Source organism: Lycium ferocissimum, chromosome 3 (genome assembly GCF_029784015.1).
Source record: "Lycium ferocissimum isolate CSIRO_LF1 chromosome 3, AGI_CSIRO_Lferr_CH_V1, whole genome shotgun sequence".
Classification (NCBI taxonomy): domain Eukaryota; kingdom Viridiplantae; phylum Streptophyta; class Magnoliopsida; order Solanales; family Solanaceae; genus Lycium; species Lycium ferocissimum.
In genome coordinates, this window is record NC_081344.1 from 33527703 (window position 1) to 33533702 (window position 6000).

Below are 6000 nucleotides of genomic sequence, written 5' to 3' on the forward strand. Positions count from 1 at the left end.
GCGAGATGGGCTTTGAGCAAGATCTGTTTTGATGGAAATGCGTAGAAATCTCAGATGGGGAAAGGATTCTTTTCTGGCAAGAGTAAGTCGTGGTTTCGCTCTTGTGGTGTGTGTCTATGTGTTTCTAAGGAATTGTGACGCGAAGAACGGCTTTAGAAGCTGTGAGAGAAGGGTTAGCGGAATCAGAACATTTTACCTGTTCAAAATGGGTTATGGTTGTTTCTATATCTATAGGATTGTGTTGTTTGGGGAATGTTTGTGGGCCCCATCGATTGCACGTAGAGATGTGTCTTATCGAATCAGAGAATTCAAGAGGAGGTAGTTCTTATATTCGGGGATCGGTTGTGAAAGAAATTTTGGTACTTGAACTATGGAAAATCGGATCTTTGAGCTAAATCAAAGGAAGTTTTGACTGATAAGGTGAACGGGCAGTGATTTTGGAGTACTTCTTGTCACAGAGGCTTTCGTGTGGTTATAATAAAGATTCCTTGGTTACAGTCGGTTTTTGTACACTTTTTCTTCATTCGTGGACTAATGATTTTTTAATTGGTATATGATGTAATGACCCGTTTGGTCGTTATGGAATTTTGACCAATTTTCCCCCGTTGACTATTCCCCGAGCATTGTTAGTATGATTTTGACCCGCGAGGATGGGCGACATGGTTCCTGAGGTAATCGGGCAATTTTTATGATGACTTATGGGAATTAGAATCTGAGAGTGAAAAAAATATTGACCAATAGTTGACTTTTGAGTAAACAGACCTTTTTTGAAAATTCGTCAATTTCGTGAGGTTCGTAGGATCGATTATGACTTGGTGGGATGTTCAATTTGGTGTTTTTGGCTACTGGGAGTTGACCCGGTCAACTAGACCTCTAATGGGAATTTCGTGACCACAAGTGAGTCTGTAGCATGTTTTTATGTATGTGTGCAGATCTGTTTTGTACCTGGGAGATCTCGGGTGATTGTCGGGATTTGGAGAGAAATTGGTGAAAAAGCAGAAATTACTAGTTTCTGATGTCGCGCCCTAGCGAGACTGGGTGTGCCCCAGCGGATAGTATTCTGCTGAGGCGAATGCACGGCAACAGGACTTCTTTCGCTGGAGCGGAAGACGCTATTCCAGATTCATTAAATGCCGAAGTTAAACCCTTCATTTCCCATTCCCAAAATTATTTCTCCAAATTGTCTCAAGGGCAATTTGAAGTGTTTCTAAGTGGATTCTTATTTGGGTAAGTCTCTTCCACCTTATTATCCATTATTTACCTTTCCTAAGCTTGAATCTATAGTGGAAATCTAGAAAGCTAGTTGAAGAAGATGAGGCTCAACATTAATTTTGTTATTTGAATTTTAGGCTTCAAATGTGAGATTAATTGATGGATTTGTCTAATCTAAGCATGGAATTTCATTAATTAGTAACCAATAGGCTGGAATCTTCCATTTGAGTTAAGAAATTGAATAATGGAAAATTAGGGTTTATGCCTAATTTATCGGTTTTGCCTTGAATGATGAAATTGATCAATACTTGAGCTAATTTAGCAACTGGAGAGTAGAATTAAACTTCTAGAACGTTGGGTTACCAATTTTATCTTTGAAATACCCGTTTTACCCTTGTGGGCCCGATTTCCTCTTTTAAAGTTTGATTTTCAATTCGAATAAATCTATGACAATATGGGTATCGTTAGTCTCTTTTTCTAACTTAGATTACGATGTTGACTAGCCTTCGATTATTGGGAAGCTCTCGGAAGGGCAAGGCTCACGTTTGATTGTTCGTGGTAGTAGCTCGACATTAAGGTAGGTTACGACTTACTTTTGTTAGACTTTGATTAGTGAAATGTATGTATGAGTAGAAATGGAGAAAGAATGATTTGGTCTTCGGACATGATGTTGGGATGGATATACTCTTCGGTTGGTATGATTTCTGAATATGTGGTCTTGTCGCTGTTATTTTACGTATTGTAACCTGTGGTGTACTTGTTGTTGTGATTTAGGTGATATGAGGTGATAGATTCATTATGATCATTGAACTCTATGCTTTTCCCATTTTCATGGTTGTTGTGATTTATGCCAGTCTTGTTATGGCTTATGGTGCTTTGTGCAGAGTGGCTAGTTGTTACACCTTGCACTTTCAAAGAATCAGCACGCCATGTACTTCACCGTATTAATGGAGTATCAGAGATGTCACATGAAGTTTTGAAAGGTACAAGCCATGGAAAGTACGTAATAATGAAGTAAAGGTGAATTACGATATTGTCAGTCGTAACCAGGAAGGACAACTTTGGAACTAAAGGACATGACCATTATCAAGTATGATTAATGATAAGTATCATGTATGGATAGTTTCGGAAGACTCCGGGACCAAGCAAATCGAAGAAAATATGTTTGTCGAAAATTTGGAAAAAGTTGGCAGAATTTTTGACAAAAATTTTGGGTCAATTTTAGGGGGTATATCTCCTAGTATATCAGGAGTTTTGAAGTGAAACAAAAGTCTAAATTGAAGTTCAGGAAGTCTAGTTTCCAACGCAACAAACTGTTCGTCAAAACGACATCGGAGTAGGGAGTTATGGGCATTTCAAGATAAGCCTCCAAGCTGCCAAATGACTCCCTGCAGGCCCCACTTGGAAAGTCGGTGGAACCGACCCTCAAGGGGTATAAATACCCTATTATTCCACTTTTTTCATCATTTACACTTTTTGGGAGTTCTAGACACCTCCATACACTTCTCTTAAACACTTATAACCCCTTAAAGCAAGAATTCAACAAGATTATACCAAACTAGTTCATGAAAAGTAATTGTTCTTGTTTCTACTTGATGTTGTGGGGATTTTGGTCTTGAAGAAAGTTGGTGTTCTTCATATATAAGGTATGTTCTTCATCCTATCTCTTATGTTGAGTTGATTTGAAGGTTCAGCAAGTCTTAAAAGTGAAAATAGTTATAGAGGAAAGGTCATAAAGTGTTGTGTTGTAGTTGTTGAGTTTATGGATTGTTTTGAGCATGTTGTGGCTGTGTTGTTGGGCTAATTTCCATGTAGATGGATGGTATCTAATGTTGTTGGTGTGTTGACGAGATTATGCTCCTTGATTGGGAAGAACGGAAGTGTATATTGTTAGTGTACGTTGACAAACATTGTGTGGGATGTTTTATAGAATATTTTGATATTGATGATGATGCTGTTGGTGTTAGAGTTGTTGTTGTTGTGGTGGTTGTTGGTATTGTGATTTCGGGCTAGGGATATAAACAGGGGAGATGCTACCTGAATTTTGACAGATTCTAGAGGGGTTTAATTTGAAGACTTAAGATAAGCATATGACGGTAAGCCTAACAGTAGTATGAATTCTCTTGAATGTAGATTTACGAGCTTGGAAGGATAAACGTTAAGTAGTAGGAAACCAAAAAGATATGTTAAGGTTAATCCCTTTCTTTCTAAAGGCATGATTCCTACCTTATGAACCTATATATGTTTTCCATAACATTCTTATTCCCAAAAGTTAGAAGTTCATGATTCTTAGAGTTTCTTTTGATACTAAAGATAAGTATGTCCCATGATGATAATCATGATGATGATCCCATTCTAGAGATTCCGAAGCTTATGGATTTGACGCTATTATGAGATTATTGATCTTATTTCATGATTTTATTCATTTTTGTTGATCTCAACTTATGTTACTTGTTCCTTCAAGGTGAGATATAGCGATGATGATTGTTCCATAATATAAATCGAAGGTTTACCGATTTTACGTCACTTCGTTGAGTTTAGGAATGTGTACTTAAGCAATGTTTTGTAGGACATGAATAGAGAGGCTTATGGTGTATCTTAGGATTTGATTAATGTTTAGTTAGGCAAGAAGAAGTTCTAACGGCCTAGAACTATGCTTATAAGTCTTACGGGTCATGGACTTGTTACCTGACCTATGGGTCATGGATTTGATTATACCTGACTTACAGGTCATGGAGTTGCTTACCTGACCTACGGGTCATGGAGTTGATTATACCTAGCCTATGAGTCATGGAGTTATCTATGCCTGACCTTCGAGTCCCGGAGTTATATTTATAGAGTTATGTTATCTATGCCTGACCTTCGAGTCACGGAGTTATATCTATAGAATTATGTTATCTTGCCTCAGATGAGAGGCAACCCAGGTAGAGTACCTCCAGATGTTTTCTTGAGATATCCAGAGTACAGTTTGTTATTTCATTTCGGTTGTTATCTTGCCTTACATACACGGTACACTGTTTCGGACTGACGTCCTTTTTGCTTGGGGGCGCTACATTCATGCCCGCAGGTTCAGGCAGTCGGATAGACGATCCAGCTCAGTAGGCCTTCCACTCAGTCGCAGTCAATGCGCTCCACTTGGTCCGGAGCTGCAGTCCCTTCGTCATATGCTATTTTGACATGTATATACGGGTATGATGGGCCATGTCCTTTCCTTTCTACAGCTCGTTTTTCTTAGAGGTCTAAGGACAGTTGTACGTTGTTGGGGATGTTATGTAGCCTTGTCGGCTCTCATTTTGTTGTACAACATACATGGCAGCCTCATCGGCTTACTCAGTTGTGTATTTATATTTTGGGTGTGTGTGTGTTCGAAACGAGATGGTCGGTATATATATATATATATATATATATATATATATATATATATATATATATATATATATATATATATATATATTTATCCGGATTACAACCTCGTCGGCTTGTTGGTATTGTTTGTGTGCGGGTAGGCCTTATTGGTTTAAGTTGGGGTTACTCCCGAGTTGCATATTTAGAGTGGTTCGCTCGGGCCTAGGTTGGCATCGAGTGCGGGTCACGCCACTCCAGATTTGGGGTGTGACACTGGTTTTATGGAACCGTCTTGTTGCACTAGGGATGCAACCCTGGATTCTTGAATATTCTTGAATATATCTTCTTCGCTCAATATTCTAAATTCTCTCTTTGTGGGTGCGCAAACTTCTTCTTAGAAAGACCTGGGTATTTATAACATTGAAGCTCCACAGGTGGGTTAGCACAAAACCCTTTCCTAGTCGGTCAATGACACGCTCGTAGGGTTTGTGTAGTACTTGGATTCCTGCATTGTTGAGTCTGCCTCTAATACGTGTAGAAGTCTTACTAATTCCTACAACTATGGCAAGGAATCTTTCATACTTGACTGCCAAGTTCTTTCCTTAATTCTGCAAATCCTAGTTCTTGTAGGACTTGCCCTGAAACATGTTCACGAACCTTTTTCATCCACATGGTTCTTTTGCCTCCGAATCTCTAAACTTTCTGAGATAGAACATGTTCTTGTACCTATTCCACCAATCTCTTTCATTCTTCATCTTCCGTTGAACTGCTTCTGAGATCTTGGCTAGAACATGTTGACAGATCTGTTTCATATAATTGTAAGCTCTGTGTCTGCAACTAATCAACTTCACCTCTGATCACTTTAAGCTCTTCTTCATACATTGTCTTCGCTTCTAGGGCATTCATCCATTGCACCTGATGACTTGTGATCATCCCTCCTTTGCATCTGATGACTCTTTGGTATAGAACTTGTTTTGCATATTTATTTTATTTCTTCAATGAGCTGCTTCTTTCATTGAGTCATTTACTCTCCCTTTTCTGCCTTGTTCAGTTGTCTTATTCATTGAATCTTTTATGCTGCATACTGAACATCTCTGTAGGATGGGTCACTTCTTTCTCTGTGCTAATCTGCTTGTCTGTATCTGATGGAACGTGTTAGTGGACTTGGTTCATATGTATTTTCTTGCGACTATCTCTTGCGATAGATCAAGTCTTTGGACCAGTTCCATGTGAATTCTCATATGTATCTAGACCTGGTTAATCTTCTTCATGGTACCAATCAATGTGATCTTTTGTCAATCATCAAAACTCATTATGCATTAGTCTAGCTTATGCCAACAAATACGATTCTACAGATATCCATATTGCTATAAGAAGGATTCGGATCCAAAAAGTCAACCTAAAATCCCGTTCCTAATCCCGAAGGTCAAAATGGTAATTTTA